The sequence below is a fragment of the Protopterus annectens genome, chromosome 2.part1, assembly GCF_019279795.1.
Source record: "Protopterus annectens isolate FY-2018-M chromosome 2.part1, PAN1.0, whole genome shotgun sequence".
Lineage (NCBI taxonomy): Eukaryota > Metazoa > Chordata > Ceratodontiformes > Protopteridae > Protopterus > Protopterus annectens.
This window is the reverse complement of record NC_056729.1, coordinates 797,654,362-797,678,331: the sequence shown is the minus strand read 5'-3', so window position 1 is coordinate 797,678,331 and position 23,970 is coordinate 797,654,362. Positions and strand designations below refer to the sequence as shown.

Sequence of the window (23,970 nt, the reverse complement as noted above, 5' to 3'; positions counted from 1 at the left end):
ATATTACAGAAATGCTGATATAAAAAAGAGTTACAGCAGGGAAGAGATACCTGATAAAAGAACCATAACAGAGGTAAGTTTAGTACGCCATGAAGTTGGTTAACGGGCAGCATCGCAACCATAGTCCAGAATAATCATAATATAGTAAAGTAAAACTGATGCATGCAGTGCTAAATACCCAAGCTGTCCTACACCATGAATGGACAAGGCACCCTGGACATCAGATGCAGAGTACCTAGGTAGGAATACCGAGGGCAGGGTGCATTTGTCATCATATGTATAGGTGGGGCCACAGGGAAAAGTGTCAACAGTGGACAGTGCATATGGTAGATGTGTGTGTGTGTGTGTGTGTGTGTGTGTGTGTGTGTGTGTGTGTGTGTGTGTGTGTGTGTGTGTGTGTGTGTGATTGGGGGGTATGCAGTGGCCATTGCTTCACCATCCATATAAACATTATCACCTATAAAAGTTCCAGGCATGATCCATAACACACATGGAGGACTAATTGTTGCAACTGCATGGGAAGATGGAAGTGCTGTGGTGGTATCTGCAAAAACAGCCCGTCTAGGTGCACATCCACAATACCCCACATAGCCCTTAACACTGGATGGTATTGTCTAAGTTGTGACACTACAGATCTGAGACAGCTGTACAGGGACAACTGCACTTACAAGCTCCCTTTACCAACTGCCAAAATAGTGAAAATCTGTATGCTACACTCTTTTAGGTCTTTAAACAAACCACAGACTAGCCCAACTGGTTAGCCATGGCTGTATTGGTGGCTGTCTATTCCAGCACTATATGCACTCATTCTGTGTATTGGCCATGAAGGCACATGACTCAGACATTGACATCCTGACCCTAAAGTAATTTTTCAGGAACTGGCAGCATTCAAGAGTAACTGATGTTGAAGATGAAGTTACTGCCTGTGCTGATGTGTTGAGATCTTCCTGCACTTAGGTGGCATCGTGTGTGTGTGTGTGTGTGTGTGTGTGTGTGTGTGTGTGTGTGTGTGTGTGTGTGTGTGTGTGTGTGTGTGTGTGTGTGTGTGTGTGTGAGCAGTGTGTTACTTAGGTATAGGAGATGTGTCAGTTGAAGGGGATGGGGATGGAGCCACAACATAACCAGAGTCTACTCATGACACCATAACCCCTGACTGAATCTTGATGTTGCTGCTGCCATTATCAGACCTAGACAATTCCTTGAGATCAGGTAGGCCTATATCCATTGTGGAGAACACAGCACATGTGAAAACTCCAAAATATTAGCCAATATATGGATGACCCTTTCAAGAACACCTGCAACCGAACTATTATATAACAGACTGTTATGGAAATTTTTTGATTAAAAACATCACGAGCAGATTCCCTTTGCACCTGAGATCCTGAAAGTCCTCTTAAACAAAGAAGCCATTTTTGTAGGTTCTATCACCTTGATTTAGATATTTGTTAGGGACATGCTCAGGCATACCAACCTGGTCCAACACCAATAGATATTCTTGGTGCCACTTACAATTCAGAAATAATCTCCAGCACTCCACAATGGATTCCTGAGCTATACTGACCAAAAAAAGCAAGGAGAGAAACTCATCTGTATCTGTCAGTGGTGACTGTGTTGGCCCTCCACCCTCTGTTTAGTGATTTGCCTTACTGTGTGCCTGAGTGTATCAGTCATCCTTCTACAAACCGGCTCACAGGTCCAGTTTTCGCCATCAACAAACTGCTGCCCTCTATAATGTCCCACCCGTCATGCACATAAAAGATACTGTCAGATCACTCATGCTAAAGCATCCCATGACCCTATTCATAGAGGTCCTGCAGCAGGTTTTCCAGTAAAGCTCTGAAATCTTTTTTTTTTTGTTTTAAATAACTGTCCTTAATTAACCTGTTCTGTCTTCTGTGTGAGTCCTTAATTAACCTGTTCTAATTTCTGTGTGACTCACAGTAGACACATCTATGGTCTCTTTGCTAGTTTTAATATGCAATTAAAAGCAGAATATAAGTAAAACACATTGTAAAGAAAACAAACCACAAAATACAAAATAGAAGAAGGCAATAAAGTAATACAAAGTACAAGAAAGCAAAAGCAAACTAACATTTCCCTCACAGCATGTTGTAGCAGAGTGCGGGTGAGTTTTTCCAGTAAAGCTTACTTGTTGCAAAGCCAAGTTTATCCATATCCTTCAAGCAAATCTATTAAATTCCAGCAGGTTTCTTGTCCCCATCCCCCATCTACTACTTAACACTCATTTATCCCACATATACAGACCATAGGAGTGGATGATTATAAAAGGTATATAGGCACATCGCTTAAAAAGTAGCACCATAGAGGAATACTAAATACAAGGCCACTCCATACATGCCTTTGGACTTTGTAGTTTGCCATCCCCAAACCACACCTGAGAGTACAGTACTAACAGCTACTGCATCAATATTCTGAGCAGACTAACATCTGTTACTGTTAGAAGTCAGCACGCACTAGCATACTCAAAGCTACTCTGTGAGTATTCTGAACAGACTAGCATGTGTGACTGTTAGAAGTCAGCCCAACTAGCATACTCACAGCTACTGCATCAGCACTCTGAGCAGATTTCTAATGTGTAACTGTTAGAAGTCATCTCACACTAGCATACTCACAGCTACTGCATGAGTATTCTGAGCAGACTAGCATGTGTGACTGTTATAAGTCAGCCCAACTAGCATACTCACAGCTACTGAATAAGTATTCTGAGCAGACTAACTTGTGTAACTTATAAAATGAGAACACAACGACTAACCAAGTATTCTGAAACATTTTTAATCCACACACTAAGCACTTTCACCATCAAAACATGGCATCATCAGAGTGAATGGCATCAAATTGTTCCCTTGCTTTTACACATAATATTAAAACATTGCTCCAATTGGCCAACACCATTAATTACCTTGTTCTTAAAGAAGCATGTGTCAAACAATTACACACAGCTTGTGCCTTAATACAAACAATGTTTGTGAAACATATATATTTATAAGAAATACATACATATAAAAGTGTATATATATGTACATATCATATAACAACATTTTATACAATTGTATGCTAATAATATACATTTTTTACCTATGTATATAACATTTGCCTTTTGTTTCAGTATTGGTTTTAAGGAGATGTGTTCATTTAAACCAGGTGGCATAAAGTCTTTTAACAAAATCTGCCATTTATATTCCAAAAGTTCCACCTTTAATTTTTCATCTCCTCCTCTTTCACTGAACAACACCCTATCTATAACAAAAAATACAAATCTTCTAAAATTAATACACTTTGTACTGTGTGCATATAAGGCATTGTGTGTATCATGAGTCTTGATAGCCCTAAGGTGTTCACCTATCCTGTCTTTTAGTCTCCTAATAGTCTTACCTACGTAGTAGGCACTACAATTGGTACACGTGGCCAAATAAACCACCTTTGCTGTATTACAATTAACTCTACCTGGACAGGAAATAGTTCTGTTTTACCCTTGTATACTAACATAAGGGCCATCATTGATATATCTACACATCCTGCAAGTACCACATCTACTCATTTTTGAGACGATGTTTTTGGTATTATGCTGTTCTAAAAATTCTTTTATATTCCTTCCCCTTGAATAAACTATTTTAGGGGAAATACCAAGAAGATTTTTTGATTCACCACTGAAACAAATATTCCATGCTGTACGAACAACATCCTCTATTTCTTTTACCTGGCTATTGTAAGTTAATACTAAGGCTCTAGAGTTAGTTGAATCTTGTTGTTTAGATATCATTGTATTATTGATATTCTTTGCCCCTAAAAGATGGGAAAATAAAGCATTTCTTTTATTTAAAACTTCCTTATGTATTTTGGTTGACAATTTCAGAGAATAACCTCTTTCCAAAAACATCCCAATCAAGGTGTATAGTTCTTCCAAAATTTTGTTGTCGTTTATTATTCTGGACAACCTTACCATTTGCCCCTTTACAATACCCCTACATTGATGCAAGGGGTGACAACTACTGTAATTCAATAGTGAATTACTGTGTGTTTCTTTCCCGTATATTTTGCTTGTTATACCATCTAAACCCTTTACAAGAGTTATATCCAAGAAATCTATTTGCTTATCACTCCATTTACTAGTGAATTTAAGAAAAGTAGTTGTTGTATTTAAATACTCTACAAGGGGAAGGAATATAAAATAATTTTTAGAACAGCATAATACCAAAAACATCGTCTCAAAAATCATCGTCTCAAAAATGAGTAGATGTGGTACTTGCAGGATGTGTAGATATAGCAACGATGGCCCTTATGTTAGTATACAAGGGTATAACAGAACTATTTCCCGTCCAGGTAGAGTTAATTGTAATACAACAAATGTGGTTTATTTGGCCACGTGTATCAATTGTAGTGCCTACTACATAGGTAAGACTATTAGGAGACTAAAAGACAGGATAGGTGAACTCCTTAGGGCTATCAAGAGTCATGATGCACACAATGCCTTATATGCACACAGTACAAAGTGTATTAATTTTAGGAGATTTGTATTTTTTGTTATAGATAGAGTGTTGTTCAGTGAAAGAGGAGGAGATGAAAAATTAAAGGTGGAACTTTTGGAATATAAATGGCAGATTTTGTTAAAAGCCTTTATGCCACCTGGTTTAAATGAACACATCTCCTTAAAACCAATACTGAAACAAAAGGCAAATGTTATATAGATAGGTAAAAAATGTATATTATTAGCATACAATTTTATAAAATATTGTTATATGATATGTACATATACATATATATATATATATATATATATATATATATATATACTTTTATATGTATTTTTTATAAATATACATGTTTCACAAACATTGTTTGTATTAAGGCACAAGCTGTATGTAATTGTTTGACACATGCTTCTTTAAGAACAAGGTAATTAATGGTGTTGGCCAACTGGAGCATTGTTTTAATATTATGTATAAAAGCAAGGGAACAATTTGATTCCATTCACTCTGATGATGCCATGTTTTGATGGTGAAAGCGTTTAGTGTGTGGATTAAAAATGTTTCGGAATACTTGGTTGGTCGTTGTGTTCTCATTTTATAAGTTTAATATCCATTGGGTATTTTTTACATTTTTTGTAACTTGTGTAACTGTTAGAAGTCAGTCCACACTAGCATACTCACAGCTACTGCAAGAGTATTCTGAGCAGACTAATGTGTTACTGTTAGAAATAATCTCACACTAGCATACTCACAGCTGCTGCACAAGTATTCTGAGCAGACAAGCATGTGTGACTGTTTGAAGTCAGCCCAACTAGCCTGCTCACAGCTACTGCATCAGCACTCTGAGCAGACCTCTAATGTGTAACTGTTAGAAGTCAGTCCACACTAGCATACTCACAGCTACTGCATGAGTATTCTGAGCAGACTAACATGTTACTGTTAGAAGTCATCTCACACTAGCATACTCACAGCTACTGCATGAGTATTCTGAGCAGACTAACGTGTTACTGTTAGAAGTCAGCCCACACTAGCATACTCCAGCTACTCCATGAGTATCCTGAACAGACTAACATGTGTTACTGTTAGAAGTCAGCCCAAACTAGCATACTCCAGCTACTCCATGAGTATCCTGAACAGACTAGCATGTGTTTCTGTTAGAAGTCAGCCCACACTAGCATACTCACAGCTACTGCATCAGCACTCTGAGCAGATTTCTAATGTATAACTGTTAGGAGTCGTCTCACACTAGCATAATCAGAGGTACTGCATGTGTATTCTGAGCAGAATAACGTGGTACTGTTAGAAGTCAGCCCACACTAACATAGTCACAGCTACTGCATGAGTATTCTAAGCAGACTAACTTGTTACTGTTAGAAGTCAGCCCACAGTAGGATACTCACAGGTACTGCATCAGTACGCTAAGGAAACTAACGTGCTACTATTGGAACGCAGTGCACTAAGTTGACAGATATTATTATCCAATGCAACACAGCACAAGTACTGCAAAAGATGTGAGGTACTTATCAGCAAATAAAATACCTTCAAAGACTTGCATATTAATCTTTAAGTGGGATGACAAGTTGCCAGCCTATACCAGGATGTGATATGGATAGCATACAAGGAAATGAAAATCATGACTTTTGTTAACTGAGTTTGCAACATGGCACACCTTCACATTTCTAGTCATGACTTTGGATCCTTCCCATTTATAATTTCTCACATAGTATAAACCGTTTTTGTCAATTACACCGACTAGCTTTCCCCTACTAAATTAAACATACATATAATCCCTCAAACTTTCCACAATTAAAACATTAGAAGCTCTGCTGCAGTTGAATTAGCACCAATTTCCATTCACTTACCTGTCTTTCTGATTATATTTCTTGTAGCTATTAAACTTTGCTTTGTAGATAGCATCTCTACAGTTTGCTGTTCTGCAATATTTCATAGTGTGATGGCTTAAGAGTAGATGCTGGTGCTTTTATTGAGAAGGTTATGGGGCTGTTTTCATGGTCATTATAGGATCATAGGATCATAGGAGGTTTTTAGACTAATGGCCCTGGGGTCCTTACAACTCTAGCCAAGAGTTTATTCCCAAAATAGAAACCTCAATCAGCCCCTTTCGCCTCTGTCAATGAGGGACACAGTTGAAACCCCTGGGATAAATTTGTGGTTTCCCATCCACTCATCAAGGTTGTGCTTGAAGAGGGTAACGACTTACTTTGTTTGACGTGTATGGGAAGCATATCTCTCAACCTAGAAACATCAAAATCTGGACTAAGGCCCATGGAAAGTAGGTACAACTGGCCAAAAATTGGGACACTCATTAACATAAAATGTGCATAGATAGTCATGTAACCCCACCCATTACACTGGCATTCTGGGATATAGACATAAAGATTGAAGTCACTAAATAATAATAAATAATAGCAGACATTTGAATTTCAGACTTCATATCCCTCAGAAAATACAAAATGATGCAAAACATGTTATTCTAGTAACTATCTGAGAGTTTACAGAAGCAATATTTAAAATATACCCCTATTTTTGTGCCTTTGTTTCTCCATTATTTTTGGCTTTATCCAGATTTCTTGCTCTGAGAGATTGAGAGGTATGTAGGTAGATGAAAAATAACAGATGATGTTTGTTTACTGAGAGAATAAAGAATACACAATGAAAAGGATCTTAGAAAGAAAATAGTTGCAATTTTCTGGTGAGACTTAGCACACAATTGTGGCACCAGCTGGAGTCATATCTTAACTATCTATATACTAAAATGCCCAGCGTATATACTAAAATGCCCAGCAATAGTTTGTTTGCCTTGGTGGCTGTAAAGGATCCTGAACCTCAGTGACAGTAGAAAGGACTTGTGCAGTTATTCATTCAGACATGTAGGATTACAATTTCATCATGAAGCTATTGGTTGTCTGTAATGTGATATTTGAATGTTTTGTCTTGGTCTGGGGATGCTGTCAGACAGTAATACTATTCACCAGTCTGTTCCCATAGAATATTTAACTTTTTCTGTTGTATCTTTACAGAATAAGCTCAGCATGATAATTTCATGGAGCTGGTAGCATTTCTGATATAGGACTTTAAGAAGTATTATCACAATGCTCTAATGCAGTCCTTTATTACATGCCAAGGAGTTTGGAGAAACCATGCTGTACATCAGCAACCCCGTAAATGCACCACTGACCAACGTGTACACACACACACACACACACACACACACACACACACACACACTCTTTAACCCTACTTTACCTATTCCATAACTAAACCCATTCATACATGCATTCACTCACTCACACAAGATCGCTCTCACTCTCTCTCTCGATCTCTCTCACAAACTTTCTCTTCTGCTTTTTATATAAATGCATTCAGATCGCTCTCTCACTCTCAGTCTCTCTCACACACACACATTCTCTTCTGCTTTCATACATGCATTCAGATCTCTCTCTCATTCTGTCACACACACACACATTCTATTCTGCTTTCATACATACAATCAGATCACCCTCACTCCCTCTCGATCTCTCACATACACATTCTATTCTGCTTTCATACATGCATTTAGATCACGGTCACTATCTCTCTCAATCTCTCACACACATTCTCTTCTGCTTTCATGCATAAATTCACTAACAGATGCAGACATAAACATACACATACACGCATGTACACTTTTTTCTATTTTTATAAACTCACTAAACAGCTGCTAAGCGAGTATAAAATGATACAGTGAATGATCTGTCTCTCACACTTTCTTACAGCTATAGACAGCACAGGACAAGAGCTATGACACAATCAATCTCAGTTTTAGGAAGGAAGAAACTGCACTCTTCCTTGCAGTTTCCCCCAGGTTTTTTATTAATTAGGAGTCTGCTAACTGCATGCAACGATCAGTCACCTGATTCAAAAACTCACTACTATAAACATGTCAAGGGCAGCAAAACAAAATCTGGATTTGAAGGGGGCACTCAGGAATTCATGGTACCCTATTATTTTGCCCCCAAAAACAAGAAATACCGAAGAATTTGGTATAGTTGGGAGGTATGATGGGCATTCTATTCTAGAGACGTGGCAGGCTCTGGGATACAAACCTGTCTCTCCAGCAAGTTTTGTTAATGTCGCATATTAGAATTAGTCCTTTTGATGAGGTAATACACAAGGAGTTAGACTTAAGGAAATGGAGCATCTCAAGCAGGGCAGGGTCTGAGATTGCCTTGTAGGCAAGACACATATCACCTTTGACCAATCTGTACGATACCGAGTAGAGTGATAGGGAATTGAGTCCATCCACATAGGACAGGTGTTGGCGGCCATGGATTCTTTTTATGAGGTTTTTCTATGGCCTTCCCAGTTGGTGCAGGTGTTTGGAGAGGAATATACCAAACACAGCATTGCACTCAATTATTATCCTAATGAGGGAGGAGTACAGAGAGGTAATAATCTCTTTTTTTCTGGATATAATTCCTTTACTTATGAGATGAACCAAGTAAAAGGCTTTTCTGACAACTATCACTACATGATGGTTGAATCTGAGATTGTTGTCAACCTATGTACACAGGTCTCTCACCACAGGTTGTGTGCTTAGGGGGTTGTCGTTGATGTCATAAACAGTAGGGGCTGTGTTTTTGCTGAACGGTATGATAATACATTCTTTTGCATTTAACATAAGGCATGGCTTTGGCACCAGTCATTTGTTGCTGTAAGACCCTTCTGTGTTAACATCATTTCAGCAGTCAATGACAGCTCCCAGTTTACAGTACTCTGCAAACTTGGTCAGCCACAGGGCTTTTGTCTTTGCCTGGACCTCTAAGAAGTAGATAGCAAACAGTAGGGGTCCCAGGACAGATCCCTGAGGAACACTACTAGTGACAGATCTGCTGTCAGAGGTGGAGGCACCTATTTTGACCTTGTGGGTCCTATCAGTGAGCCAGTTGGCCACCCACCTAATGACATAAGGATTTACGCCAAGTTGTGTTAGCTTTTCAATTATGCCCGAGTTTGGAATTATGTCAAAGGCTTTGGCAAAGTCAAGGTAAGCTGTATGTATTGACTTTCCCTCATCGGGCTTTGGTGACAGTCTCAAAAAAGTCAACCAGGTTCCACAGGCAAGATCTGCCCTTGATGAATCCAAACTGGGTATGGTAAAGTGCTTAGAGATTGCCTATGTCCTTGTTTATAAGGTCCATTACAATACGCTCCATGGCCTTATAGATCAGACTTGTCAAGCTAATGGGGCAATAGTTTCCAGGATCAGTAGTGCCACCACCTTTGTGCAAGAGGATGACAATGGCAGTTCTCCACAATGCTGGAATGAAGCCTGTACTTAGACTATGGTTGAATAGGATTCTCAATGGGGAGGCTAGTTCTTGCTGGAGATGTTGCAGAATACAGCCTAGGATACTATCAGGTCCCATGGCAGCTGTGTTCTTTGCCTTGGATATGGCCTTTAACACTTGATCTATGGAGATGTGAGGTGTGGGACAAGTATCGGAGATATAGAATGGGTCTTTGTGGGGGAAAGGGGGGTGAAGTTTGCACTGACCCTATCTGCTAGCAAGTTGGTTAAGTCAACAGGATCAGTGTAAGTGGTACCATTTGGAACATGCCTGAGTTTTGCCAAGGAGGTTCCTGATGTAACTGAAATGGGCTTTGTGGTTATCCTTTGTTTCAGAGGCTAGTTTCAATTCATAATTGGCTTTGGAAGTTTTCACTAGTGGTCTAATTTGCTTGTTGAGGCTAAGAAGGGAGTTCTTCCAATTGGGAATTTGTGCCATTTTACCCTTGGACAAGTGTTTCTTCTTTTTGTTGTAAAGCCTGTTGATAGAGGATGTCCATTAGATAGGTTTGTGTTTCCTTGAGAAGCAGGTTTTAGTTTTGTTGGGTATGGCTGAATCCATGCAGTTGTACAAGTGCTTGTATATTGTACTGGCATATTGTTCAGCATAGTTGTCTGCATCCTCTGAGGAAGACAGTAGTGGGAAGTTACTGATACTCTACCTTAGAAGGTTGTAGTCAGCTTTTGAGTAGCTTTTTAGCCTGGTTACGGCCTGAGGGGAGGTGGACATGATAGAAACTTAAAATGAGACAGATCAATGGTCTGATCTCACCAGGAAACAAAATACTATGTGGGTGGTGCAACGGTCACACATGTTGGTGAGAACCAAGTCTAGAATGTCATCTTCCCTTGTAGGGGATGAGACAAGCTAGTCTAGAATGTTAGAACAGATGAAGTCAAGGAATCACTGGGTGAGTGCATTAGAGCAGGGATAGTTTACCCAGTCTATGATGGGGTAGTAGAAGTCACCAAGGATCAGTGTGTTAGGGAATACATTGATGGAATGAAGTTGGTCCAGGTAGGAGGAGTGGGTGTCCTGAGTTATGGAGGGGGCCGTTAGCTGGCTATAGCTTGGATAGATGTCTTGCCAATTGTCAGTTGCACCTGGAGTAGTTCTAGTGCATCATGCTGGAAAACCATTTTGGAGGTGTGCTTGCCTTTAATGAAAATAGAGACTCCACCACCCTTTGTCTTCCCAGTCTCATTTTGGGGTCAGGATGTGTCGAATGAGGTTTAGCCTGGTAAGGCAGGAGTACTCTCCACAGCCTTGAACCAAGTTTCCATGACTCCACAGATGTCAGCATTTTTCAGTATGAGAAGGGCATCCAGTGAGTGCATTTTCAGGTTAGGGCTCCTAGCGTTAAGCAGCATGACCTTCAATTTGCTTTTTGACAGATCTTTTATGTTGGAAGATTGTCTGTGGAACATTGCCTAAAAAGGCACAATGGGTAGTGGCGAGAGTCTTGGCCAGAATCCTGAATCCCAGGGTTGCAAGTGGAAGCCATCTCTGGCAAAGCATCAAGGACTTTTAGCCATGTCATCTCAGGCAGACAGATACTGGATCCATTTGGAATGACACCAGAAACTAAGCCAATTGTTGAAGCCAATTATTTTTTGTTAGTATTATGGTATCATTCTTGATGAAGGAAGGATGCTGCTTAGGGCTAGGGTCACATACTCTGAGAGCTCAATCATGTCTCTTCATATAGTCCAGGGTGGTACATCTCAAGTTATTCACGCCAACATGAACAATGACAGAGTCATATTTGTACCTGCTGTGGAGACTCTTAAGTGCATGCATGATGTGGCGGATTCTGGCACCTAACAGATGACTGACCGTGATCTTCTCTTTGTAGAACCTGGTGAGGGTGACATAGGTGTGTCTCACAATCGAGTTGCTAATGACTAGTATGTTTGGTTTATTGTTGTGCCATATATTATTATTATGCTAATGAACCTATTTTTCTAATAAATGAGAGCTTTATTAAAGCAACATAATACCAAACTACATACAACCATGTCACTCAATATTTGAAAAAAAACATTGTTCAGTAACTACACATATGGTTTACTATCAAAAACACAAAAATCCCTTATGAGAATGGTGATTTCCATGACAAATAATGTCGACTCATACACATTAATTAGTTTGTATGGTCGACGCAACAAAGTCGACAATTTCTGTCGATCTTACTATGTAAATCTCCCATTAACAACCATGCTGCGAGTCCCTGCCCTGTGTACATCCTTCTAAATTGACATACACATGAACGTCAACATTCCGACTGTCGCTCCTACCATGTTCGAGGAGGAGGCTGTCATGCATGTCATTGTTGACCTTTTTATTGTAAACCTACACATACAATGCCTATATTAAGCCTTGGAACATTAAAAAGTATTTGGGAAACAGAATAAGAAAACATTCTAGTATTCATTAAAAAGTGAGGCATATTTAGAATCTCCATAAAATTAATGGAGTTTATATTCATAAATAAAAAGCAGTTTCTCTACATCCACAGGCCCTATTTTCCACGTTTTAAAAATTATAGGATAAAAATCAAGATCACTAATCTCATCTAGATTTTCCCTTCACCCATTAAAGGATAAGCTTAGTCCTCTTTCCCTAAGATCCATAAATCTATTCTGGACAGTGGGAGTAGATTTGCCTTATAGGCCCTTCTCAATGCCTCAGCTAACCTAGACCACAGTTGCTTTCATGGTGCTCAAGTCCAGATCATACGAAAATAGTCGGCTCCTGCTTCTTTATATTCACAGATGTCACTCTTAGTTAGTTTCCTTCTAGATGTGGCATTGTGTGTGTGTGTGTGTGTGTGTGTGTGTGTGTGTGTGTGTGTGTGTGTGTGTGTGTGTGTGTGTGTGTGTGTGCGCAGTGGGTTGTTTAGCTACAGGAGGTGTGTCAGTTGAAGGGTAGGGGGTGGAGCCACAACATAACTGGAGTCTGCCAATGACAACATGACCCCTGACAGTGCCTTGATTTGGCTGCTGCCATTATCAGGCCTAGACAATTCCTCGAGATCAGGTAGGCCTATTCCTGTAGTGGAGAACACACCACAAATGAAAACTCCAAAACCTTATCCAGTATATGGATGACCCATTCAAGATCACCTGAAACCCAACTATTATATAGCATACTGGTATGGAAATTTTTTTGCTAAAAATATCATGAGCAGATTCCCTTTGCAACTGAGATCCTGATATTCCTGTTAAACAAAGAAGCTATATTTGCAAGTTCTATGGCCTTGATTTAGATATTTGTTAGGGACATGTTCAGGCATACCCACCTGGTCCATCACCAATGGAAGTTTCTTGGTGCCACTTACAATTCAGCAATAATATCCAGCACTCCACAATGGATTCCTGAGCTGTACTGACCAATGAACAGGGAGGAGAGACACTCCTCTGTGTCTGTCAGTGGTGACTGTATTGGCCCTCCACCCTCTGTTAAGTGATTTGCATTACAGCATGCCTGTGTGATCATATCAGTCATCCTTCTACAAACTGGCTCATAGATCCAGTTTTTGCCATCAACAACACTGCTGTCCTCTATAATGTCTCACCAGACATGCACATGAAAGACACTGTCAGATCACTCATGCTAAAGCATCCCATGATCCTGCTCATAGAGATCCTGCAGCTGAATGTCATGTTCTTCCAGGAAAAATTTACTTATACAGTAAGAATTACCTTTCTGAATGACAAACTGGAATTACAGAGAAATATGTGTGTAAGATAATTCATAACTGATGGGGGGATTACCTTTGATTGGCAGCCATCCCACTGGTAGCAGTGCATATGGTGTGTTTATGGGTGTGGCACTGACATGGTGGTGGGAGTAGTGACATTACTCAGATAAGAAAACATTGAATATACTCAGGTGAATCTGGGACTGTTCATGTCTTTTTTATGTCCATGTGCCAGTCATGCATACTTACTCATTCCATATACACTTTTGAGGGTTACATTTGGAGTGATATGCATCTTATTACTGCCCAGGACTGTTGAACAAGGGAGCTCACAGGATTTTTTGCAGAGGGGTGCAAACCAAGAGCCCTGCCCAAGCAGCCCCACCCCCTCAGCCCAGAGAGCCCCACCCCCTCCACCCATGCACCCACCCCCCGCAGACATTCCAGTGTGCAATTACTTGGGTATTTCTCCCCATTTGTCATAGACACTGTTCAAATCTCTCAGTATGCATACTGTTTTATGCTTTACTTCTACAATGATTACAGATATTTGGATTTCATTTACAACTTTTATTTCAAATTTTATAGCACAAACACTGATAGACATTTACTAAACCTAAACAAAGCAATGGTCTTACAATGAAAACAGACTTAGCTTTAAAGCTTCTCTACCTTTGAAACCCACATTCTCTGAAACAGCATTGAAATCCACATTCAAAGAAAATGCATTTGGCCAGTGGCAGGGTAAGTTTACCTTCTTTGGGCTGTTTTCAAATCATAGGCTCCTTGCACACATTTTTAGAACCATGCAAAAGTTATTTGATTCACCTTCCTGACCGTATTAATTATACTATATAATAATTTAATTATATCCCTTGTATAATACAGCACCACTTGTTAGTGTGTGTTTTAAATTTATAGTTATGAACATTTTCCTTTAAGCAATGAAACAAATCATATGAACCAATAATGACAACCTGCCCAATTCAGAACATTTCAACCATAAAGGGCCACTCAAACTTCTGTCATACAATCCAACAATATCAATCAATATGCAGAATCTCTGCAGAAGTAAAAGTCATCTGAATAATTCCACATTAAAGAGATCTGGAACCAATGAAGAGGTTGTTGCTCGAAAAAACTTTATATTTCAGTTTTCATTTATAAATTCAGTGCCTGTTGCCCTTGAAGAATAAATTGCCTATGTTACATTAAAAGAAATGGTAAGCTGGTATATTGCAATAGGGAATGGGTGGCAAGCTGAAAAACAGGTTAATAGTTATTAGGTGTCTCATCCAAAGGAGGACATACTAAGGACTGCAGTACCATACCCCCTTAAAATACAAATGTACATGCTGTAGGAATAGAACCTACAGCCCTTTACATCAAGATGCAAGCATGCTACCTGCTGTGCTAACACTGCTTTAACATTATATACAACAATAATTATACCATTTGCTAAAACAAAAACAGTTGCACATTTTAAGCAGACTTAGCATGAGCAGCAGTAACCTTTGCTTCCCTTGCAGCTCACAATTCCTTGAAAATGCACTTGAAAAGAACTTCCACCTGCTAGATCTAACTAGGGCATTCTCTCTCTCTCTCTCTCTCTCTCTCTCTGACTCTGTCTCTCTCTCACACACACACACCTCAACTTCTTAGTGCAAGAAATCTGGACAATGCCTAAAATAAACAGGGACATATTATAAATATTGCTTTCATGAACTTATAAAATTGCCAGAATAACAGGATTTGTGTTGGTATGCATTTTTCTAAAGGATATGATGTCTAAAACTATTTAGCAACTTCAATCCTTTTTAGGAGGAATATGGGGCAACAATCTGGACATTCTGCAAAAACCTGGACAGCTGAGGGATATGCTACCTCCCACTTATACATACACACATAACCACCACACCTCTCAATCTCTTAACACAAGAAATCTGGACAAAGCCTGTTATAATGTTGGAGACAAAGGACCAAAACTATGGACACATTTAGAAAGTTGCTAGAAAAACAGAATTTGTGTTAGAATGCATTTTCTGAATTATATGAAGTCTGAAACTCAAATGCATGTCATTATTTAATAACTTTAATCCATAGTTCATCCCAGTGATTTGTCAAAAAACAAAAACAAAATTTTTATGAGGAGCAGACCAAAAATATAAGGCAAATTTATAGACACACTGTAGTTTGCCCACGGGGAGATTTTAAATTTTGGGTTATTGAGCAGGTTTTAAGAAGTGAAAGAGGTGGTGATTGGGAAGTGCAACTGGAGTTAAGGGAACTTATTTGGCAATTGCAGTTAGATGCTTGCAACCCACCGGGTTTAAATGACCACATTTCACTTATGCCAGCACTTAAAATTAGAGCCAACAAATACTAAATATAAGTATTAAAGGTTAAAGCATGTAATGAATTTTAGTACAATATGAAAATTATTGAACTATTAATTAATTTATTTATTTATATGTTAACTAATGTTTATAAGTGTAATATGTGTTTAATTATATGTTTTTTAAAAAATATGTGAAATAATATGATTTTTGTGATCACATATGTATGGTGTTTATGTATAAAAAGTGGCAAGATAGTTTGTTTATCTATAGAAATTAAGAGTTATAGTTTTAGGTAGTTGTATTCCTTTAACTAGGAATTTATTGATTAATTAATTAGGTGTTGAGTCTATTTAAAGTAAGGGCGGGAACTTTGAAAATGACTCTGATGATGTTTCCGTGGTAGGAAATGAAAGTGTTGTCTGTTTTTATATTGTGTGAAGACAGTTTGTTGTTTTTTATGTTGTTAAAATAAACTATTGATATTTTAACTGAGCTTCATTATTGAGGAGTCCTCATTTGGGCTTGGAATTCAACTGAAGTGTTTGGTGGAGATACTCACAACTACTGCATCAGCATTCTTAGCAGACTTCTAACATATAACTGTTAGGAGTCTTCTCACACTAGCATACTCAGCTACTGCATGAGTATTCTGAGCAGACTAACGTGTTACTGTTAGAAGTCAGCCCACAGTAGGATACTCACAGGTACTGCATCAGTACTCTCAGCAGACTTCTTACATATAACTGTTAGGAGTTGTCTCACACTAGCATACTCAGAGGTACTGCATGTGTATTATGAGCAAAATAACATGTGGTATTGTTAGAAGTCAGCCCACACTAGCATAGTCACAGCTACTGCATGAGTATTCTGAGCACACTAACATGTGTTACTGTTCGAAGTCAGCCCAACTAGCATACTCACAGCTACTGGATGAGTATTCTGGGCAGACTAACTTGTGTAACTTTTAGAAGTCAGTCCACTCTAACATATTCACAGCTACTGCATGAGTATTCTGAGCAGACTAACATGCTACTGTAAGAAGTCATGTCACACTAACATACTCACAGCTACTCCATGAGTATTCTGAACAGACTAGCATGTGTTTTCTGTTAGGCGTCATCTCACAATAGCATACTCAGAGGTACTACATGTGTATTCTGAGCAGAATAACATGTGGTACTGTTAGAAGTCAGCCCACAGTAGGATACTCACAGGTACTGCATCAGTACTCTGAGGAGACTAACCTGCCACTATTAAAACTCAGTACACTAAACAGTTGACAGATGTAATTATCTAATGCAGCACAGCACAAGTACTGCAAAAGATGTGAGGTACTTATCAGCAAATAAAATACCTTCAAATACTTCTTGCATATTAACATTTTAGTGGGATGACAAGTTGTCAGCCTATACCAGGATGTGAAATAGATAGCATACAAGAACAAGAAAATCATTACTTTTGGTAACTGAGTTTGCAACATGACATCACCTCCACATTTCTGTCATGACTATGGACCCTTCCCATTTACAATTTCTCACATAGTATAAATCAGTTTTGTCAATTACACCAACTAGCTTTCCCCTACAAAATTAAACATTCTTATAATCCCTCAAACTTTCCACAAGTAAAACATTAGAAGCTCAGCTGCAGTTGAATTAGCACCAATTTCTATTCACTTACCTGTCTTTCTGATTACATTTCTTGTATAATTTAGTATTATTTTTATTGATTAATTATTGAATTTTAGATATAAAAATGAGTGAATGCTGTTTTGTTGTATTAAGGACTTGTGAAAGCGTAGGCTACCTACATGAAAGCGCTTGTCTATCTTAAATTAGATTTTACAGTTGTGGTGGTCACCTGGAGTTTTTCTTTGAACAAGTAAAACATTCAATGCTCAGCTGCAGTGGAATTTGTGCCAATTTCCATTCATTTAGCTGATTTCTGATTACATTTCTTGTAATTATTAAACTTTGCTTTGTAGATGGCATCTGTACTGTTTGCTGTTCTTCAGTATTTCATAGGGTAATAAGCTTAACAGTAGATGCTGGTGCTTTTTTGAGAAGGTTATGGGGCAGTTTGTGTGGCCATTATGCTAATGAGCCTATTTAAAAAAATGACAACTTTATTAAAGCAACATAATACAAAAATACATACAACCATATAATTTGATATTTGGGAAAAAACATTGTTGAGTAAATACACATACAATGCAACATTAAAAAGTATTTGTGAAACAGATTAAGAAAACATTCTAATATTCATTAAAAAGTGAGCCATACTTAGAATCTTCATAAAATTAATGGAGTTTATATTCATAAATATAACACAGTTTGCCTACATCCACAGCTCCTATTTTCCAAGTTTTAACAATTATAGCCATACAAATTAAGGACACTAATCTCACCTAGATTTCCCATACACACATTAAAGGATAAGCTTAGCCCTCTTTCCCTAAGATACACAAATCTATTCTAGACAGTGGGGGGTAGATTTGCCTTATAGGCCCATCTCACTGCCTCAGCTAACCTAGACCGCAATTCCTTACATGGTGCATAAGTCCAGATCATATGAAGATAGTCAACTCCTACTTCTTTATATCTCCAGCAGTCTCTCTTAGTCAGTTGCCCTTCATACTTAAATGAAAAGGAGTGTTGTGATAGAAATTGACAAATTTAAAGTACATAAAAGAAACTAATGGAGCTGTCCCCATGGGGATACTATAGTTGTCCATTGGTCTTTAATAATCTGTACCTGAAGAATGGATTGACATTCCCTTTTGACTTCTTCCAGAGCCTGTTTTTGAAGCTGAATAAGCTGATTATAACATCTCAAAATCATTGATTTTAAAGTCCCCCTCTCTGAAAAAAAAATGATCTAAACACAAAGTCTTTGTCAGAGAGGAGATTTTTAGTTTCCTTTCCATTGTTACTAAAACCTGTTCTCAAATTTAAAAAAAGATGTCATAGTCATAGAGTAAAATCTGTTCTGACTTCCCTACATTGCTGCCATGTGAGAAAAGAATGTGTCTGCTTGTGAGTCATATCCATTGAATATATAACCTCAAACTGAATCAAGGAAGACCAATATATTGTCTTCCAATCAATACAATATATAGGGGAGCACGTTATCTTATCCCACATCCATCTACCATCTACCTTTAAGCCAAAAGCCAATACAGTCTTCTGTAGGCCATCATTCCACTATACAGGGTCCGAGATCTTGCTGCTCTCCCTATAGTTAGTATAGTATTGGAGAAATGAGTAACTTCAAGTTCTAGGTTAAGACAGCTAGGACTGGGGACTGCCCTAGTTGGCCAATATGTAGCTACAGCAGCAGCTTTTGCATAATTACAGAAATCTTGGAGTCCTAGGCCCTTGTCCTTCTGGTCAAAGAATAATTTCATCCTAGCTACGTGGTGAGGGTGAGTTCCCTATAGAAAAGAGGCAATTATTGGCTTAACTTTTTTATGATATTTCAATCAATAAAGTTGTGGAAGGTTCCTTCCATAGAAAATGAATTTAGGAAGACAAGACATCTTCACAGCATTAATCCCTGCCAAAAAAGGAAGATTCCCAAAACTAAGAAGGAGTCTAAGGTTACTAAAAAGGGATTCAAACTTAATTTGAATAATTGAGAAAGGTCAGAATATAAAATAATGCCCATGCATTTCAGTGTCATTTTAGCAGGGATTGGGAGACTAGATAACCTTGATAAAGTGTTTCTGTTATTCTTGTTCAATGGAAAGAGGGCATACATTTTCAGATTTTAAGTCCTGAAATACTCCCAAAGTATTCAAATGTCCTTAGTACTAAAAATAAACTTTGTTGCACAACAGGTAGCCAAATGACAGCACCACTGGCAAACCACAGTGAAGATTCTTGTGTAAAAGCATTAACTTGAAAACCACAATATGGATACTTCTGCTGCAAGAAAGCTACCATAATTTCTATAGCCAGAATAAATAGTAAATGAGAGAGCATCTACCCCTCACTAGCTCCACTATATACAAGACATGTAGAAGGTGCTGTACAGGTAAGCACCAACATGGTTTCAAAATAGAGCCATTTACATCTTTCTAGAAAGTCCCCCTTAAATCAAAATGCTTTAAGAGCTGCCCAAAGAAACTCTCAGTGACGACAATCAAAGGCTTATTGTAAGTTTATAAAAAAAAACCATCGTAGGTAAGTCTGTAACTTTGTTCTACAAAGTTGAACCATATTTAACCACAGACAAATTGACTCTGGGCCTCCTTGTCTATCTTCAACGAAACCTTGTTGTGACATATGTTCAAAGAAGGAATAATCTATTCAAATCTTTTAATGACAATTTTTGTGTAAATTTTAGCCTCTAATTGTAGAAGAGAAATGGGCCTAAAATCTCCTATAGATAGATTAAATTTTTTAAGCTTATGAAGATGAACTATACAGGCTAGTTGACTATTAGGTGTAAAGTAGTGTTTTTCTTCCACAGAGTGATAAAATATAATAAGGGATGTGTAAGGGAAATTAAAAGATATATAAAATTCTATTGGAAGCCCATCTGGGCCCAGATCATTCCCATTAGGTAGTTCCATAATACAAGCCGCTATTTCTTCCATAGTAATTGGATGTTATAAAAGTGATACGTCGGTGTATTGCAATTGTGACAGTTTAATCTCATTCAAGAAAGATTTAATTGTCATAACCTCAGTCTTGATTGATAGTCTGTAGAGCCATTCATAAAACTGACTAGTCACTTTAATAAGTACAAGTAGCAAGAATAAGAAGACGGACCCAGGCAAGGTTCTTCTCTCCAGTGTAAAATTCAGGTTTATTCACAGTACAAACTGCACAAGCACTTTCACAAACAGCTTAATCAGGTGCTTAAAATAACATAAAAATACCCCCTCCTTTTATACACCTATTTACAAATCACATGACTTTACTCATTATTCATCACATGATACTGACATTGCATCTGAACAATTCCAACACAATAAAGCATTTTATTAAAAACAAAATAACAATATAAAAATACTTTAAATTACCTAAACAAAGGTCTTGATTTAAGTTTAGGTCTTAGGGGACATGGTCATTAAGGCCATGTCCTACATCCCCCCTTAATCTAACTATCCAAGTTGCTTTTAACTCCTCAGTGTGATTACCTATATCACCTGCTCTTACACTTGGGTAAATCCTGCCTATTGCCTTAAATATAAAAACATGCGATGGATCAGTAATAATAACATGTTTGGCTAGGACACTAATGTTGTTCCTTTTGCTTATATGATATAAGTGTTCATGAATCCTATCTTTAAGATACCTATCAGTCTTCCCAATATAAAATTTCCTACAGCTTAAACAATGAGCAAGATAAACTATATGTTTAGTTTCACATGTGGTACTAACTTTAATCTTGTACTTCTTCTTTTCTGATCAGGATGGTCAAACTCTGAACTAGTATCTATCTCACTACAAAAAGAGCATTTACCACAAAGTAAATTCCCTGTGGACTCATGTTCATAATGCCTGCCCTTAGGGTAACACAATCTCCTTTTCAAGGATTTCTTGTTCCTAAATATGAACTTAGGTTAATTTTCTAACACTGTAGCTATTTCTTTGTCAGTAGTCAGAATATTCCAGTGCCTTCGAATAATATCCATGTATTTATTAACATCACTGGTATAGCTTAAGGGTACCTTCAACTTATTCCTACTCTGCCTCACTCCATCCTTAGACTTCTGTCTTTCTCCACTTGAATAATAGGGTTTATCCCTAGTGTCCCTCATGTTCACAACATCTACTACATTAGTTTGAATCATTCCTTCATTATATAGTCCATGGACATGGCTGACTACTACTCTGATGAAGTCTTAATTTGTATAAGACGAAAGTGCTCAGTCTTAGTTTTACAACTTTTATTTTATTAAAGTGTGCTGAAGTATGTTGGTGGGCTCCATTTTTTGTAAGCTCCCAGTTACGGCCCCACTGTGACTAATGGAGACAGGTCTGCAGCACTAGTAAGGGACCCCATGTGGCAGGCTAGTGCATTGTATATTGCTGTGTGGGTAAAGAGGCAGTGTCTAGTCCAGAACTATGGACTATGACATTCAAGTTAGTGTTTCTTTTATTGTAAGAAAAAAATAAATAAAAAAAAAAAAAGAGTATAACTGATGTGTGCAGTGATAGTTGTGGGCTATGCTGTTTGGTGCATGGTCTGCTGTCACTGTTCATCTGATATTTTCTGTCATTTGAAAATATGTATGCTTCTTATTTCATAACAGTTAATCATATTATTTCTTGGAGAACTCATGCCTGAGTGCTAACTGACTGCTGTTCAATGGTGTCGTGAGGTATCCTATAAGAAATAATCGCATTCCTTAATTGTTTTGCAAAATAACTTCTTTAGAAGTCATGTATATAGGTATGCATGTAGCAAATGTCTTCATTTGGAATAATTAGCAAAAGTAGTTATTATAGCAATAACCCACGCCTGGGTGTGGGTAATGCTGGATTTACCCACGGTTGGCGTGGTTTGGTCCCGAAGCCCGAGGACCAAACAAAGACAACCATGGGTAAATCCAGCATTACCCACACCCAGAAGTGGTTATTGCTATTATAATGACATTATTTAAGAAAAGAAATAATTACTTTTCTTAAGTAATGGCATTGTATAATCTCTTTGCTGCCCTTCCGCAGCTGTCTGGTGTTCATGGCAGTTCTGATGTACTGCGCATGCCTACGCAGTACATCAGAGTGTGGAAAGCAACGGAGAATGCAAGATCTCCGTTGCTTTTTATCTCGCTATGTTAAATGGGTTTAACATGGCGAGACCTTTAAAATAAGCAACGGAGATCTCCGTTGCTTATTTTAGCTGTCTCTATGTTAAACTCATTTAACATAGCGAGACAGGTTAAAAAAGCAATGGAGATCGCAAGATCTCCGTTTTACACTATGTCGCTATGTTAAAGGAGTTTAACATAGCGAGCTTTAAAAAAGGAACGGAGATCTGCGTTGCTTTTTTTAAACCTGTGTCGCTATGTTAAACTCTTTTAACATAGCGAGACAGTGTTTTATACTAACGGAAAAAGTCCGGGTGACCAGACCTTTTTCCGTTAGTATATTGAGGGATTTACAACGGGCACGCTGGTTGGGCTGGCCAATCAGCGTGCACGTTTTAGAGGAGGCATTGTATAATTCAATATTTGATGACTTCATGCATTGCATTTGATTGAAAACCTATAGCTTTTTTTCATATTTTTGTATTTTTTACCAAATTAAAGTATGTTGCTTGCTGAGATACTGTTCACCAGATTATTTATAATGTCTTATGCACAGTAATTTTTGACCTCATAGACAAAAAATATCATGTGTGCAGAGGTGAGAGAGGAATGTCAGCACTGTTTGATTAAATGGCAGGAATCTCATTTAAGTCTGATTTTCTCATTATTGTGTTTACATGAAAAGTTGTGTACTAGCATTTTTCAGATGTAGGCAACTGCCGTGTTAAGTCATACAGATTTATTTCTACAATTTCCTGAGATTTCAATCAGTATTACTACAAAGACGCATACAGTTGTAAAGTGTCCAAATTGACGCCCTTGCCTTTTTTTGGGGGGGTTAGGATACCTTTTTTCCTTTTTTATCAAACCATTCAACAATCTTTATGATGCTGAAATTGTAAGCAACAGAATTGTCAAAGTTAATTCACAGTAGCTGAAGATCAAATGAGTCATACAGATCTCCTAAGGACAGGCTTGGTGATCTGACAGTGCTTTGTGAATATTAACGGGATCTCGAATTAGAGGTTCTGGTAGGTGTAGATTAATGCTGATGTAACCTGTTTCAAACCTGTTATTATTGTCCTTCCCACCTATTTACATTAGTTTTTTGAGAAGAACTTGTGTGATCTGTCTCCATGGGTCCAGGCAGTACCCCTTCATCTTCTCCTTTCATCAGTGACTCCTACTTAAGTCTGTTAAGTCCTAACTAATGTTCAGTAAGATGCAGCCACAGACGCTTGGTGTTCCACCATAATATGCATCAGTGACATCATGGCATTATCCCTGTTCTCTACCATTTTGAGGCAGCACTGAAAGTTCTCATGCA

The 23,970-nt window shown here is 38.1% G+C and overlaps 1 protein-coding gene across 1 annotated transcript in view; it reads right to left on the bottom strand.

The window, feature by feature from the left end:
- Positions 1-23,970, bottom strand: part of SGCZ (sarcoglycan zeta) — a 3,417,736-nt gene that overhangs the window by 3,058,545 nt on the left and 335,221 nt on the right. The window lies entirely within an intron of this gene.